This window comes from Salvelinus alpinus, chromosome 19 (assembly GCF_045679555.1).
Source record: "Salvelinus alpinus chromosome 19, SLU_Salpinus.1, whole genome shotgun sequence".
In the NCBI taxonomy this organism is placed as follows: Eukaryota; Metazoa; Chordata; class Actinopteri; order Salmoniformes; family Salmonidae; genus Salvelinus; species Salvelinus alpinus.
Genome location: NC_092104.1, coordinates 52808442 through 52826970, shown reverse-complemented (window position 1 = coordinate 52826970; position 18529 = coordinate 52808442).

The window sequence follows — 18529 nt, the reverse complement described above, 5'->3', positions numbered from 1 at the left end:
GCCCTTACACAACCTGGAGGTGTGTTGGGTCATTGTCCTGTTGAAAAACACATTTCCACCAGTCTAATGTCCATTGCTGGTGTTTCTTGGCCCATGCAAGTCTCTTCTTATTATTGGTGTCCTTTAGTAGTGGTTTCTTTGCACCAATTCAACCATGAAGGCCTGATTCACGCAGTCTCCTCTGAACAGTTGATATTGAGATGTCTGTTACTTGAACTCTGTGAAGCATTTATTTGGGCTGGTAACTCTAATGAACTTATACTCTGCAGCAGAGCTGACAGCAGGTCTTCCTTTCCTGTGGCGGTCCTCATGAGAGCCAGTTTCATCATAGCGCTTGATGTTTTTTGCGACTGCAGTTAAATAAACGTTCAAAGTTCTTGACATTTTCTAGATTGACTGACCTTCATGTCTTAAAGTAATGATGACTGTTGTTTTTCTTTGCTTATTTGAGCTGTTCTTGCCATAATATGGACTTGGTCTTTAACCAAATAGGGCTATCCTCTGTATACCACCCCTACCTTGTCACAACACAACTGATTGTCTCAAAGCATTAAGCATTAAATTCCACAAATTAACTTTTAACAAGACACACCTGTTAATTGAAATGCATTCCTGGTGACTACCTCATGAAGCTGGTTGAGAGGATGCCAAGAGTGTGCAAAGCTGTCATCAAGGCAAAGAGTGGCTACTTTGAAGAATCTCAAATATAAAATATATTTTGATTTGTTTAACATTTTTGGGTTTCTACATGTTTCCATATGTGTTTTTTCATAGTTTTGATGTCTTCACTATTATTCTACAATGTAGAAAATATTAAAAATAAAGAAAAACCCTTGAATGAGTAGGTGTGTCCAAACTTTTGACTGGTGAGGTATATATATATATTTATATATATACACACACACACACACACACACACACACACACACACACACACAACACCCTTACAACTAACCCTACACTCATTAAAAACGCACTACCCCATTCCACTACTTTGACCCTATCTGCTCCTGCACCATGCCAGCAGCCTGGGAGGACGGGACACCACCACTCCACACACCCTGTAACTCTTCTGAAGTCAAATCTCGTATACCAAAATACTTCTCTGCAGCTGCCACCACAACATATATTTTCTGTGATTTATGTTCAATTTCTGCGGTACAGTTGATAACCATTGCTATGAACACTAAGAAGCCATCCTTACTGAAGCATATGTCACTCATTGGCCTATCCCTCTGTGCTGGCACAGATCTACCAAGGATGTTCTAATAAGATAGACCACATCCTGTCGTTTCCAATGGGAGGGCAAGTGAGCCGAGTAGGTGGGATCAGGTGTGGAGATGGGTTTTTCAAAGTCGCGTTTATTGGTCAATTAGATGTCAGTCAGATGGCTTAGTGACGTAAGTAAAATAAATCGTCATCATATTCAAATTAAGTTCAAATGAGATGCAGACGTTGGACTGGAGATTTGGAGAAGAGGGACTTAAACACTTGATTTGATGTAGCTAACGTTAAGTAAATATTTGTTGTTGAAGACATTTATAAACCACTACCAAGATAGGAAAGCAAGTTACAAATATTTTGTTAAATGTTATACATTATAAAATGTTTTGTAGTGGGCGTTAACTGTTTGTATGAAGCTAAAACACAGAACATGCAAGAAACTAAGTTTTCTAATGTTAGTCAGCTAGTTACCATTGGGTGGGTATAATTTGTGGAAAGGTCCAACAGGAATCTGTTCCAAAAACTTCGGAAATAACAAGGATGCTAACAAACAATGCATTAGTTTGCGAATCAATACAGGAGTATATGGGTAAAATATAATTGAATGAGGTTATTAACTATAGGTAACCCATTACTTTTCTCTTAATACATTTTATAATTTCACATGGGCAAGAAGAGAAATACTAGCTAGCTCGGTATATACAGTATATTATATATTTCTTTGCGAAATGGTGATTAGCTTGTCAAAGTTAGCTAGCTAACGTAAACTCACCCCATTCCGTACAAATGTGCGCAACCGCAACATTCAAACGAGGCTACAAAGAAAACTAATGGGACTGTAGCGACTGTGTTGACTTCAAAATTGGGGGTGTGAACTAGGTTTCTATTCAAGCGTTGATCGACATGGTAATGGCTCTATAGTATTGGAGAAAAGTTGAAAAAACAGATCCTCCGTTACATCTAGACGTGTCATGTCGTAACGTACAGCACGCATAAAGCAACTATTTCTGTCTTACAATCTCTCTCCACCAGGTGTAGCACTTCTCTCATCCTTTAAAAACAAGAAATGGACAGTGACGGGGGTAAGGGGGGATACCTAGTCATTTTTTGCGTCTTCATTGCATGCGATCATCATTCTCAAAGCCGCTGTTTACTTCTAAGATCACTTTAGCACCTCCCTAAAAACCCGATTCAAATTCGTCACAATCCTTCAAATAGGTATGTAATGACACATTATATAAACTCTTTATAGTGTTTTATTTACATTTTAGAGGCGATAAGTTGGACAGATCGAGTGAAAAAAAGCAATTTTCCCACACAATATCTCTCCTTCTCACTCTCACGCATTAGTTTCGCTTCCCCACCCGCCATTTTTAAAAATACCTGAAGGAGCTCATTGCCTGCTTGAATTATGCAGAAACGGGCAGCGTTTAGGTCATGTAATTTATTCTGTTGGAAAGGGGAGAAATTGTGCTTTACAATGGTATTGACATTACAGTTGATCTGGAAGTATTACGTTTTGGGGCGCTAAAATAAGGGCAATTGTACGGACCAAGGCGATGTACGAGTTTACGTTACTGTAGAGCAATAAATCAGATTCTGCATGCGCCAGAAAAATAGCAAACAGTAGCTAGCTAGGTTAGCTAGCTAATCATTCAGGACCGCACATCTGAGAGGGCACATATTTGTTTACTTGAAGAGCTAGAAACAGCTAGAGCATGGATGATGAGCATAGACGAACAGCGTTTGCATGAATTAATGTACTCTCTACAGTACTGCATTGTTACATCTCAAAAGCGCTAGAACCAGGTGTTGGAACCAAAGTTATTTGACAATCGGTTTGAACAGAACCATTACCAGGCGGACATTGGAATTAGTTTCTGAAAGACAGTGAGGACAAAGCAGGGTTCCCCCAACTCGCAGGCCGAATTTGGCCCATGGGTGGTTCTATTTGCCCCCTATTTTTGTGTGCCAAATTTTTTTTTTAAATTCAATTATTTTTCTTGTTGGACATAAAAGACTGGAAAAACACCAGGAAATCAGCTCTAAGTGATTTTTATTTAAGAAATCTGTTCAAGTATTCCTATGCATAATAGAGGTACCTGATCTTATACAAATGTAAGAAAGGTTTGAGTTATTACATTTTTGTCAAACATTAAATCTGTTCGGGCTTCTTGCGGTCAATTTTCAGTCTACAAATTATTTGTAATTATTTTCCGGCCCCCCAACTATCCGCTTAAGAAAAATTTGGCACGCGGCTGAATCTAGTTGATGATCCCTGGGATAAAGGGAATGTTTGACTACCCTTTTCTGTTTATTTTTGTTCTCTTCACCAAAATAGTGAGACGGGGGGGACGGGGGTGGACGGGGATGGGGGAGTCCAGGGACCCCAAAAACGTATTATCCGGTGAAACAATTCAGTTTAGGCTGTGTTTTTTTTTTGTGTTCATTAACTTCAAGATATATATTTTTAAGCTGCGCTTGCATTCTACACAGGTTGTATTTCTTTATAATTTTTTTCTATGAGGGGGTAGGCATGCTCGACATGGCCTTCCAGGATGCAATCAAAGGCACTAGATCTAAGTAAGAGGACTCTTAGCCCTGACACAATGACAGTTTTTGCCCAGAGACTAAGGTTTTTGTAAATGATGTCCTCCATTTTTGTTACCATCAGCCTCAGCAGTTGAGATGGCTCTACCAGCGTAATGTCCTCAGTGTAGCATTTCCTTTTAATAAAGTTTGTTGCATCAGAAAATCCTTTAACATAGTTATGCTCAGAACCGATGTGGACCAGAAGCCTCTCGCCTGCCTTGCAGTCATGGAGGATTAGCTCTTTCTGCACCTCATGTTTCAGACATTCGCTTATATAGCTCAGGATCTCATCCTTCAAACAATCACCATCTGCATCCTCTTTGGCAGTGTTAATCTGTTTATTGGGGAAATAATATTTGTGAGTAATACAAACACCTCTTTTTAAAGTTGTTTGTGTTATATTGAAGTTGTTTACCGTTGTAATTGCTGTAGGGTCAGTGAAGAATGGGAAGATGCAACTGGCGATGACCAGTGGAGGATTCTCTGAGTTGGCCCGCATCATCGGGACTAGATCCGGAAGCAAAAGAGGTAGTAGAAGTGTCTTTGCCGTGGAGTAGTAGGTCGTCATCTGGATCATTCTGGGAGTTTGTGTTACTTGCGCAGGTGAGGATGTTCGCAATTGAAGTACTTTTAAGTGTAGCAGAAAACTCTTTAGCAGAGGGGTTGAATCTGCTCACCTGTCCCCCTAATAACTGATAACAGATTCTAGAAAAAAATACAACTGAAACAGGATAAACGTTTGAAATACCCTCTGATCTTTCATCTCCCTTATTTCCTTTTATATTGTTATCTGAAGGTGAATGCTGGAGATGAAGGCAGAAAAGGAAGGCCCAAGAAAACATGGCAGAGAACATTGATTGATTCAATGTAGAGGGCTGCGGGTCCCGACAGAGATCATTGCGGCACAGTCAACATCTTTCATGCTGCGTGTGGGAGCAAGCGGACTACTTTGGGCAGATTTTTTTGGGGTCCCATAGATTATTTGGAAACGGTCGTCTTTCTGCTTTATATGCGTTAGGCTAGGCCTACATGTATTGGACTGCGGTTGGGTTTGGGGCCTCTAATTCAGTGTAAGACTCATGATTACCCTACATAAACAAACATGATTTTACATAACAACTCACAACTTACCTCTAAGCTGTCCTGATTAAGTTTGGCTGTGCACAGACATTTTAAAGCATTTTCCTCTGCTTCATTCACTCCGTAGGATTAGTTTGAAGCCTCGCTGGAATGGTGGAGTAGTTCCTGGCCTAAAAATAAATAGCTTAATAATTTTTATGGTCCTGTTTTAGATGTATTATACTAAGTCAAATACACAGTATGGTACCTTAATTGAGGAGGACAGACTCATAATGGTTGGAGTGAAATAAGTGAAATGGTATCAAATACTTTAAACACATGAGCTGTGTTCGAATACCCATACTAACATACTGTATACTACATACTTAATGAGTATATACTAAATACTATTAGTTCATTTTAGTATACTGTAAATGAACGGTATCCTTTCAGCTGAGCGTACTAGTGCTTCGCCTGTCTACCGGAAGTTGATGCTGTTGCCATGCAACCTCAAATAAAAGAAAGAAAACTTTGTCACATGCGCCGAATACAACAATGGTAGACCTTACCGTGAAATGCTTACGTACAAGCCCATAACCAACAGCGCAGTTCAAGGAGAGTTAAGAAAATATTTACCAAATAAACTAAAGTTAAAAATAATAAAAAGTAACACATTAACATAACAATAACGAGGCTATATACAGGGGGTACTGGTACCGAGTCAGTGTGCGGGGGTACAGGTTAGTTGAGGTAATTTGTACATGTAGGTAGGGGTGAAGTGACTATGCATAGATAATAAACCGTGAGTAGCAGCAGTGTACAAAACAAATGGAGGGGGGGTCAACGTAATAGTCCGGTGGCCATTTGATTAATTGTTCAGCAGTGTTAAGGCTTGGGGGATAGATGCTGTAAAGGAACTTTTTGGTCCTAGACTTGGCGCTCTGGCACCACTTGCCGTGCGGTAGCAGAGAAAACAGTCTATGACTTGCTAGTTTGTTAGAATAACAAATTACTGTTCGTAAATTCAATCTGGAGTGCCAGTGTGCGCTCTGGGCGTTTGTAAATTCAGGACATTGTCAGATTGTCCGTTCATAAATTCAGAGCGTTTCGCTCTCGGAGCATTCAAAGTGCACACTGGACACTGTCCGAGCATTCTGACCAGCATTCAAGCACCCAAGCTAACTGCCTAACTTTATCACGACTCAGGATATGACCAAGATGCAGAAACGGGAGGAGGATAGTACAGTTCTCAGATGATTTATTAGAAACACGGGGCAGGCAAAGGGCAGGCAAAGGTTCTTGATCACTGTCTCCTACAAGAATAACACAGTATATGCAAACTTTAAAAATAGAGTACAGAAGACAAGGAGGAATTGTTGAAGTAGAGTATATGCAAACTGTAATAATAGTGAACAGAAGACAAGGAGGCATTGTTGAAGTTTAAAATAAATACAGTGGCTTGCGAAAGTATTCACCCCCCTCATTGGCATTTTTCCTATTTTGTTGCCTTACAACCTGGAATTAAAATAGATTTTTGGGGGGTTTGTATCATTTGATTTACACAACATGCCTACCACGTCCAAGATGCAAAATCTTTTTTATTGTGAAACAACCAAGAAATAAGACAAAAATAAGAACTTGAGTGTGCATAACTATTCACTCCACCCCAAAGTCAATACTTTGTAGAGCCACCTTTTGTAGCAATTACAGCTGCATGTCTCTTGGGGTATGTCTCTATAAGCTTGGCACATCTAGCCACTGGGATTTTTGCCCATTCTTCAAGGCAAAACTGCTCCAGCTCCTTCAAGTTGGATGGGTTCCGCTGGTGTACTGCAATCCCTAAGTCATACCACAGATTCTCAATTGGATTGAGGTCTGGGCTTTGACTAGGCCATTCCAAGACATGTAAATGTTTCCCCTTAAACCACTCGAGTGTTGCTTTAGCAGTATGGTTAGGGTCATTGTCCTGCTGGAAGGTGAACCTCCGTCCCAGTCTCAAATCTCTGGAAGACTGAAACAGGTTTCCCTCAAGAATTTCCCTGGATTTAGCTCCATCCATCATTCCTTCAAATCTGACCAGTTTCCCAGTCCCTGCCAAAGAAAAACATCCCCACAGCATGATGCTGCCACCACCATGCTTTACTGTGTGTATGGTGTTCTCGGGGTGATGAGAGGTGTTGGGTTTGCACCAGACATAGCGTTTTCCTTGATGGCCAAAAAGCTCAATATTAGTCTCATTAGTCTCTCCCACATGCCTTTTAGCGAACACCAAACGCGTTTGCTTCTTTTTTTCTTTAAGCAATGGCTTTTGTCTGTCCACTCTTCCGTAAAGCCCAGCTCTATGGAGTGTACGGCTTAAAGTGATCCTATGGACAGATACTACAATCTCCGCTGTGGAGCTTTGCAGCTCCTTCAGGGTTATCTTTGGTCTCTTTGTTGCCTCTCTGATTAATGCCCTCCTTGCCTGGTCCATGAGTTTTGGTGGGCGGCCCTCTCTTGGCAGGTTTGTTCTGGTGCCATATTCTTTCAATTTATAATGGATTTAATGGTACTCTGTGGGATGTTCAAAGTTTCAGATATTGTTTCATAACCCAACCCTGATCTGTACTTCTCCACAACTTTGTCCCTAACCTGTTTGGAGAGCTCCTTGGTCTTCATAGTGCCGCTTGCTTGGTGGTGCCGCTTGCTTGGTGGTGCCGCTTGCTTGGTGGTGTTGCAGACCCTGGGCCCTTTCAGAACAGGTGTATATATACTGAGATCATGTGACAGATCATGTGACACTTAGATTGCACACAGATGGACTTTATTTAACTAATGATGTGACTTCTGAAGGTAATTGGTTGCACCAGATCTTATTTAAGGGCTTCATCGCAAAGGGGGTGAATACATATGCATCACTCCAAGGTTCCCAGACAATAATCAACGACGGGTGAGTTGGATACTCCTGAGCCTATGCAACTGGGAAGAGCTAGGTTATCGGTTGGGGAATGCTCACGTAGGCTGAGTTCAAACTGTTGTCTGTACTGTGGAGAGGCAGGACATTATATAGCTACCTGCCCTGTTAGGAAACCCTTGTCTCTGGAGGGTACAAGTACTCTGGTGAGCCAGACTGGGAGTTCCCTAATTCCCATCACCCGCACTCCTTTTTGGGGCTTATGCTGTGGGGAGACCAAGTCTCTCCAAGTGCTCATTGACTCTGGGGCTGATGAAAGTTTTATGGATGCTACTATTGTTTCTGAACTTGGTATTCCCACTCAACCCCTCTCTGTCCCCATGGATGCAAGGGCACTGGATGGCCGCTCAATTGTAAGAGTCACCCATAGTACAGTGACCATTCATATACAGGTTTCAGTAAGACCATACAGTTCCTTCACATTGCATATCCCCATGTTCCTGTTGTCTTGGGATTTTCCTGGCTCCAAAAACACAACCCTGTTATTGACTGGACCATGAGCTCCATCCTGGGTTGGAGCCCATTTTGCCATTCCCACTGTCTTAAAGCAGGGCGTTAGCAAGGCTTTGGATGTCTCTGCCATTCCCACTGAATACCATGACCTCCTGGAAGGCACGTGCTACTTTTCTTCCCCCGCACCGTCCTTATGATTGTGCCATTGATCTCCTCCCAGGCACCACACCACCTCGTGGTCGGTTATATTCTCTATCCGGGCCGGAGACCAAGGCCATGGAGGAATACATAGAGGAGTCTCTGGCTACTGGAAGCGTCCGTCCGTCTGCATCTCCTGCCGGCGCAGGGTTTTTCTTTGTGGAGAATAAGGACAAGACCCTGCATCCGTGCATTGACTACCGGGGTCTGAATGACATTACGATTAAGAATCGTTATGCCCTACCACTCCTCCCCTCGGGTTTTGAACCTCTCCAGGGGGCCACCATTTTTCCAAGCTGGACATTCAGAATGCCTACCACCTGGTTCATATACGCGAAGGAGATGAGTGAAAGACAGCATTCAACACAGCCAGCGGACATTATGAGTACCAGGTCATGCAGTTTGGACTCACCAACTCCCCCGCTGTCTTCCAGGCTCTGATAAACGATGTGCTTCGGGACATGCTAAACCGTTTTGTGTTCTTCTACCTAGACGACATCCTGTTTTTTTCCCGGTCTGCCCAAGAACACGTTCTTCCCCACAGCGCCTCCTAGAGAACCAATTGTTCGTGAAAGCCGAGAAGTGTGAGTTCCACCGCTCGACAATCTCCTTTCTGGGATATATCATCACTGAGGGAAATGTCCAAATGGATCCTGGAAAAGTGAAAGCAGTGGTAGATTGGCCTCAACCGACGTCCAGGGTGCAGTTACAACGTTTCCTGGCGTTTGCTAACTTCTACCGCCATTTCCTTCAGGGCTACAGTACCCTGGCGGCCCCCCTCTCTGCGCTCACCTCTCCCAAAGTACCGTTCACATGGTCTCCAGCTGTCGACAAAGCCTTTATGGACCTGAAGTATCAGTTCACCACAGCACCCATCCTCGTCCATCCGGACCCATTCCGTCAATTTGTGGTAGAGGATGATGCTGCTGATGTTGGAGTTGGGGCCATCCTGTCCCAGAGATCTGCCCAGGACCAAAAGCTTCATCCCTGTGCCTTCCTGTTCCATTGTCTCAATCCTGCAGAGAGGAACTACTACGTAGGCAACCGAGAACTACAGGCGGTCAAGATGGCGTTGGAAGAGTGGACGCACTGGCTGGAATGAGCAGAACAGACATTCTTGGTCTGGACCGACCATAGAAATTTGAAATATCTCCGTACAGCCAAGCGCCTTAACTCCAGGCAGGCCCAGTGGGCTCTCTTGTTTACAAGATTCAACCAGTATCCCGGAGTTGCCTCTTCACTGTTGACGTTGAGACTTGTGTTTTGCGGGTACTATTTAATGAAACTGCCAGTTGAGGACTTGTGAGGCGTCTGTTTCTCAAACTAGACACTAATGTACTTGTCCTCTTTTTCAGTTGTGCACCTGGGCCTCCCACGCCTCTTTCCATTCTGGTTAGAGCCAGTTTGCGCTGTTCTATGAAAGGAGTAGTACACAGTGTTGTACGAGATCTTCAGTTTCTTGGCAATTTCTCGCGTGGAATAACCTTATGAGTTTCAGAAGAAAGTTATTTGTTTCTGGCCATTTTTAGCCTGTAATCGAACCCACAAATGCTGATGCTCCAGATACGCAACTAGTCTAAAGAAGGCCAGTTTTATTGCTTCTTTAATCAGGACAACAGTTTTCAGCTGTGCTAACATGATTGCAAAAGGGTTTTCTAATGATCAATTAACCTTTTAAAATGATAAACTTGGATTAGCTAACACAACATGCCCTTGGAACAAAGGAGTGATGGTTGCTGATAATGAGCCTATGTACGCCTATGTAGATATTCCATAAAATAATTGCAGTTTCCAGCTACAATAGTCATTTACAACATTAACAATGTCTACACTGCATTTCTGATCAATATGATGTTATTTTAATGGACCAGAAATGTGCTTTTCTTTCAAAAACAAGGACATTTCTAAGTGACCCCAAACTTTTGAATCGTGGTGTATATTCCTGTTTGATATGCATTTATATAATTATATTGGACTTGGTATCCTTTATCAAATGCCAGTATTTGTATCCAATGCCTAGGCCTTGTATAGTTTGATTGCATCATATTACCTTTCAATATTAGTTATCAATTGATATAAAACCATGTTATCCTGAACATCAGTGTCATTTAATATAATATGCACGGGTGTGACAGCTGTATGAATTAAACCTTTGACGCGTGATTTCCAAATATCTCTAACAGTAGCTCCAGCATGAGTTTTTTTATGTGCATGATGTCAGAATGCACTCATTGTTCCAAAATGTGATTGTGATGCAACAGGACAGTTAATACTCGCTGCCCTCAAACCAAATACACACACTGCCTGCTAATTATCCTCTAGGCTATATTTGAACTTGTTCGAAAATTATTTGAAATTAACACGTTTTATTTCTAACAACAGTTTGAATTGAGGTGTGTTCGCCTTCTCATTAATTCAAATAGAAGTAGCCCATTTCACTGTTGCGGACAATTAATGTTTTAAGCTTTGCTGAACTGGACAAACTTCTCTCTTTGAGAGCCCAAGCACCTCCCCAGTGTTTTCCCAGATCAAGTATGCAGACATTTGCGCAGTCTAGCACATTTTTTCCCCCTGGCACATTTTCTGGCTGACACTCGCATTGCCTTCATTGTTGTTTTCCTTTCCAATCAAAGTAAATGTCTTATTTTCTGTATATCATGTTGTAATTTCTACTGTAGCATACCGTATGCATGTATGGAGCATAATGTATGTACTGTTTTATTCACATGTTTTCAAGTACTGTTGACAAATCCTGCATTCCTGTATTACTGATTCTTGCATAGATTGTAATGGACACATAGGATGTGTGTAAAATACTTTTTCAAAGGTACTGATTATGATGGACTAATGCTAAGCTATTTGCCAGCTATGTGTGGCACCATGTTTGTTGACATTATACAATGCATTCTGGGTGTCACGTAAACATCTGTCAGACCAGAGATGTTATAAGAAAATAAGGTGAGGGATTGTTCACTCATCTTTCGAGTGAACTTCCGGAAGTGAATGAAAGGAAGTGAATGATGGTAGACGACACAACCCCTTCAACATGCATACTGAAAACAGACCAAACTCTTCTTGTCTCCTCTTCTTATCTTTGGTTGACCCGAAAAAACAAACAATGGCGGCGTGCACAAACTACCCATCATCGGATTACTTTCAATGACTTCTGAAGTGTTATACTCAATTATTTTGATCAATGTGATGTGATGAATTGTAATAGTAATTTCTATTAAAATTAACTAATTCATATTATGGTTTCTGTCACCTGAGAGTAAGATAAATATGAAAGCTTGTGTTAGGTCAATCTTTCCTCAGCACTAGGACTAATATAGCCTTAATTTTCCGGTTTGGATGCTTTTGTTATGCTGTCGCCACTTCTGTGAATGTCAGTTCACATTCAGAACATAACATTGTAAGGACATTGTTTGTGCAAAATGTTTTTAAAAACATAGTGTTGCCAGCTCAAACGCTGACTGTTGCGTCAATCAAAACTGGATGTTCTAAATATGCGTTCTAATCACACCGGTTGATTCTGTTACTGTAATAAACACGAGGGGAGTCAGAGCTGGTTTCAAGCACAGGGCGCAGCAGGTGTTTATTGCAAAGGACCACAGGAGGAGGCAGGTAACTGGGTCCAGGGACAGGCAGAAGGTCATACACAGGGGGTCCAAACGGGCAACAGTACAGGCATGGAAAAGGCTAGTAACATAGTCCAGGAGATCAGGCAATAGGTAGATAACAGGAAATCCGATAGGCTAAAGTACAGGTAGGGAATAGGCAAAAGGCGTCATTAGTGAGGCAGGCAAAAACTATAATACACGGGAGGAGTAAATCACGGAAAACCCAGTGCCCCGAAGGACGTGTGTCACAAAACAAATAATACCTCACAGTGATGGGGTGCAAAGAACTGAACTAAATAGTGTGTGATAATGACATACAGGTTTGTGAACAGGTGATTAGAATTCATGTGATTGGGATCTGGAGAGTGAGCTGTGCTCAGGGGATCTACGTGTTTGAGGGTGTGTTTGAGGGTGTGAGTTGGAAGCATACCTCATGCAGTTACTTGTTGTTCGTGTCAGATATTGGTAGATATTGATAGTTGTTCACTGATTTGCTAGCACTAATTGCTCACGCTGCTACAGTGTAAAATGTAAACAAACATCTCGCACTCGGTTGAATGCTAAGTCACGTGATGCTGCCTTCGTTATCCCCTCCCAAATGGCAGTTACCTACTGGAAAAGTGCTTTTATTTTATTTTTCATTTAACTAGGCAAGTCAGTTAATGAACAAATTCTTATTTATAATGACGGCCTATACCGGCCAAACCTGGACGACGCTTGGCCAATTGTGCGCTGCCCTTGGACTCCAATCTAGCACTAAGATCTAGTGCCTTAGACCGCTGCGCCACTCGGGAGCCCCTAATGTAGGCGTCTTTGGAGGCAGGTAGGCAGCAGGAAGCTGCCTTTGGATTGGGACATTGTCTCATACTTAGAATGTGTTCTCCCATTGTTATAATTTGAAAGTTCTAAAAAGTTCCATGGCAGTTAATTCAACAGTGGGAATTTAGCAAAATATACCTCTTGATTGGTAGGATATATTGCTGTCCTTATTATCAGATTTGAATAGCAGAGAAGTAGACCAAGATGTTATACCCTCTAACTTGTCTAACCTGTTGGGAAAGTAGCTGATTTGTATGAAAAGTATTGGGAATGTTGAAGTCATAATTTCACAATGAGGAGCTTTAGAATGTTGAGGAAATCCCATTAAAAGTGGACGGAGGACAAAAAGGACAAAAAGTGTAATAGTTTAAAAAGTATAGAAGATATCAACCAGTAAAATGTAAGCGACTCAATCCAAACCAGTCCGCACGTTTTAAAGTTTGAACAGCATTTCTAGCTGAAACAGTGTAAGAGGAGTAGAGTGCAGAAGAAGAAGAAATATGACGAATATTTAAAGTGAAAAATGAATGTTTGATTTTGGTTTATATTTCTCAAATAAAGTCTTCATTTTACCTATTCAGTTTTTTGACGGCACAGCACTGGAAATACCAGAGCTTTTTAAAATGTTTCCCCCTTCAGGGTTGTTTACATTTTGCAGCTGATTTCTCAGCCAGGCGACATGATGACGTAGGGCTCGAGTGTATGTCAGGACCCGTTGCGAGAAACAGTCACTAATAATCGTCAGAACCCAGAAGATGAGGCAGACACAGCAGTACTAGAGATGGTGGTTTAATAAAGAACAAAATCTTCAGGCAAAGAAACTAAATCCACAATGTCCAAAAATAAAGCCAAAAGGCACAAAATGGAAATCCTCCAAAATACAAAAGAAACTCCACAAAGTGGTAAAAAACAGCAGGGAAAAACAAACCTCAAAAGACTACTCAAATAATACACAAGAACTAAACCAGAGAACCTCTGGAAAATCCAACAAGAGAAATATCTCAATAAAACAAGGCTTGGGCTGGGGCTGGGTGCTAACTTACAAACACTGAGCCAGGAACTGAGGAACACACAGGGTTTAAATACTAACAAGGGAATGACCTACAGGTGCAAACAATAATTAGAGCAAGAAAAACAAAAGGTACAAAAAAGGTGCAATGGGGACATCTAGTGACCAAAACCCGAACAGTCTTGGCCAAAACCTGACAGTGTAGCCACGAATTAGGGTGCGTTGGTAAATTCACTCTGGCTATCTTCTCCGATTTCAGAGCACTCACATCTGAGTGTGCGAGAGCGCAGAATAACTGAGGAGTTTATGAACACTCAACACCTAGGCCAGAACGCTCAAATAAACCCTACTCCTCGGCCAGAGCGTCCAGTGTGCGCTCTGAACGTTCCGAGAGCGAAACGCCTGAATTTAGGAACGGACAATCTGACAACTCTCTGAATTTACAAACGCCCAGAAGACACACTGAACGCACTCTGACACTCCAGATTGAATTTACAAATGTACCCGTAATCTCGCTCACACGCTGAGTGATGTTTACAACTCAACTGTCACTCTGCCATAGTGCCGTTTAGCCTTGCAGTCAATCCCATCGGACTATAACTAAAGATATTGGTAAGAGTACTTTTTGGAATAAAACATTAATTTGTCTTATGTAATTAGCCATAAGCCATTATATTGTACACTTTGTTCTATTCATACATGCTGAGCAGTTGTAGGCTGCTTTTCCTTCACTCTGCGGTCTAACTCATCCCAAACCATCTCAGTTGGGTTGAGGTCGGGTGATTGTGGAGGCCAGGTCATCTGATGCAGCACTCCGTCACTCTCCTTGGTCAAATAGCCCTTACACAGCCTGGAGGTGTGATTTGGGTCTTTGTCCTCTTGAAAAACAAATGATAGTCCCACTAAGCGCAAACCAGATGGGATGGCGTATTGCTGCAGAATGCTGTGGTAGCCATGCTGGTTAAGTGTGCCTTGAATTCTAAATAAATCACTGACAGTCACCAGCAAAGCACCCCCACACCATCACAGCAATTCCTCCATGCTTCACGGTGGGAAACACACGTGCAGAGGTCATCCGTTCACCTACTCTGCGTCTCACAAAGACACGGCGGTTGTAACCAAAAATCGCAAATTTGGAGTCAGCAGACCAAAGGACATTTTCCAGCGGTCTAATGTCCATTGCTCGTGTTTCTTGGCCCAAGCATGTCTCTTCTTATTATTGGTGTCCTTTAGTAGTGGTTTCTTTTCAGCAATTCGACAATGAAGGCCTGATCCACGCAGTCTCCTCTGAACAGTTGATATTGAGATGTGTCTGTTACTTGAACTCTATGAAGCATTTATTTGGGCTGCAATCTGAGGCTGGTAACTCTAATGAACTTATCCTCTGCAGCAGAGGTAACTCTGTCTTCCATTCCTGTGGTGGTCCTGAAGTGAGCCAGTTTCATCATAGCGCTTGATGGTTTTTGCGACTGCACTTGAAGAAACTTCATGTCTTAAAGTAATAATGGACTGTCGTTTCTCTTTGCTTATTTGAACTGTTCTTGCCATAATATGGACTTGGTCTTTTACCAGATAGTGCTATCTTCTGTATACCACATCTACCTTGTCACAACAGAACTGATTGGCTCAAACACATTAAGAAGGAAAGAAATTCCACAAATTAACTTTTAACAAGGCACACCTGTTAATTGAAATACATTCCAGGTGACTACCTCATGAAGCTGGTTGAGAGAATGCCAAGCGTGTGCAAAGCTGTCATCAAGGCAAAGGGTGGCTACTTTGAAGAATCTCAAATATACAATATATTTTGATTTGTTTAACACTTTTTTGGTTACTACATGATTCCATATGTGTTATTTCATAGTTGTGATGTCTTCACTATTATTCTACAATGTAGAAAATAGTAAAAATAAAGAAACTCTGGAATGAGTAGGTGTGCTTAAACTTTTGACTGGTACTGTATATTAAACAGAATCATAGAACTTGTAATTTGATGGTGTGTAACAACATTGATTTAGACATAAGACAACATTCATGCGTGATAAAGTTGTTGTCATGACTGTGCACAAGAATCCAAATAGGTCAGATCAGGTTTGCAATGAATAACTTCAAACAGATCCCCTCTCACCCGTAGAAGGGGAAGGAAAGAACTAGTGGGGATTAACAACTCACGTTCTGTTGTAAATCAAGGGAGAAGATCCAGGCTTGCTCTCTCCAAACACACTAAAGGAATGTGCTTTGTCTCAACATACCTTTTTCCTGCTTGAACACGTTCAAAAGCGAATACTGGAACAATATTTCTAATGTGGAACATGGGGAATGGTCAGAGGCGATCTATAGAACACTAATGTAATTATGTTTGTTATTAAAAATGTTATAAAGGAAATACTGTAACTTGGAAAGTATACCCACTACATATATGAAGTTTCCATACTATGCGTGCATGTAACATGAAAAATTATGAAAGTGTTTTTAAGAGAGGGATGTGATTTGAGAAGCTTTAAGAGATAATTGTTTTCATAACTTTGCACCGGGAAACCGCCCCGAAGTGAGGCCCTTTCAAGCAAAGTGTGTAAGTGAAGGGTTAAGAAAAAAACACATTAGACCAGAAAAGCGTGCAGCTGCGCGTTTAAAGTGGTTTGAACTTTGAATCTCAACACGAGATGGAGACGACAAACTCACCTCCCGGACAATCACTGGTACGGCTGATTAGCTGTCCTAAGTAAAGTATCTTCGAAAGCATATTTCATTGGGACCTTCCTTTTACTATGCTCAAACCATCGTGTTACACGACTCTCATCACACCACTGGAGAACCATCGATACGACTGGCTAGCCTATCTTCAAAGAAGCATCTTCAAGAGCGAATGGAAGGAAAATCAACTCTAGTTCTGTTCAGGAATATGCGACAAATCACTGTATACTGGACAACTACGAAGAAGGTGTCACACCCTGATCTGTTTCACCTGTATTTGTGATTGTCTCCACCTCATCCAGGTGTTGCCCATCTTCCTCATTATCCCCTGTGTATATATATCTGTGTTCTCAGTTTGTCTGTTGCCAGTCCGTCTTGTTTGTCAAGTCAACCAGCGTTTTTGTCTCAGCTCCTGCTTTTCCCAGTCTCTCTTTTTCTCGCCCTCCTGGTTTTGACCCTTGCCTGTCCTGACTCTAAGCCCGCCTGCCTGACCACTCTGCCTGCCCCTGACCCTGTCTGCCAACCGGTACCTTTGCCCCACCTCTGTATTATTGACCTCTGCCTACCCTGACCCTAAGCCTGCCTGCCGTCCGGTACCGTTGCCCCACCTCTGGTTTACTAACCCCTGCCTGCCTTGACCTGTCTATTGCCTGCCCCTGTTGGATTATTAAACCATTGTTAATTTGACATTGTCTGCATCTGGGTCTTACATTCATACCTGATAGTACGAACTGGCCATGACTGACCCAGCAGCCCCGGGCTAGCTGCGCAACGCCATCTCTTCCCAAGGAGCCTCCGCAGCAATTCCGCAGGTTGTCTGGGGGGCAGCCTGCCACGGGGGTAACCCCACCGCCTCTCAGTAACTCGGCAGTTAGCAGCGCCGCCCCACTGGTCACTCCACCTTCCCGGGAGCCCTGTTTACCTCCCCCGGAACGCTTTAATGGAGAGCCAAGCACCTATCGGGCGTTTTTAGCTCAGTGTTCCCTAATGTTTGAGCTTCAGTCCTCCTCATTCCCCTCGGATCGCTCCAAGATTGCCTACCTCATCACACTGATGTCTGGGAGGGCTCTCACCTGGGCTACCGCCATATGGGAACAACAGCAGGCCATGTGCGTGAGTCTGGAGGGGTTCGTGGGAGAGCTGATGAAGGTTTTTGATGCCCCGTTCTTTGGGAGAGAAGCTGCCCGGAAGCTAGACCAGCTCCGGCAGGACGCCCGCAGGGTGGCCGACTATGCGGTGGATTTCCGCACGTTGGCAGCGGAGAGTGCGTGGAACCAGGATGCACTGTTCGACATGTTCCTGCACGACGTCTCGGAGGAGGTTAAGGACGAGCTTGCTGCTTAGAAGTTATCCAAAGACCTTGACTCCCTCATCGCTTTGACCATCCGCATCGATGGGCAATTGCGGGAACCACAGATGGAGAGGAAATTCGATTCCACCTCGCCTCCGAGTCATCCCGGAAGTCCCAGACAGTCTCGTTGCCGATAGCACCCGAGGTTTCCCGACCTTCCTCGAGAGTCACCGAAGATGGCCGAGGCACTGTTTCCAGAGCCTATGCAACTAGGCAGAGCTGGGCTGTCACCAGCGGAACAGCAACACAGGATCAACACAAGGAGCTGTCAGTATTGCGGGACTTTTGGTCATTTTGTGTCCTCTTTCCCGGTAAAAGACCAGGTTCACCGGTAGGAGTGAGTACTCTGGTAGGCCATATGGAGAACTTTCCTGCTTCCCTTACCCCTTTTCATGTCATTCTGCTGTGGAGAAACCAGTCCAAATCTCTCCGTGTCCTCATTGACTCTCAATGAGAACTTTTTTCGCTAGCGGAACCCTTCGCCAACAGCCAATGAAATTGCAGGACGCCAAATTCAATCAACAGAAATCTCATTCAAATTTCTCAAACATACAAGG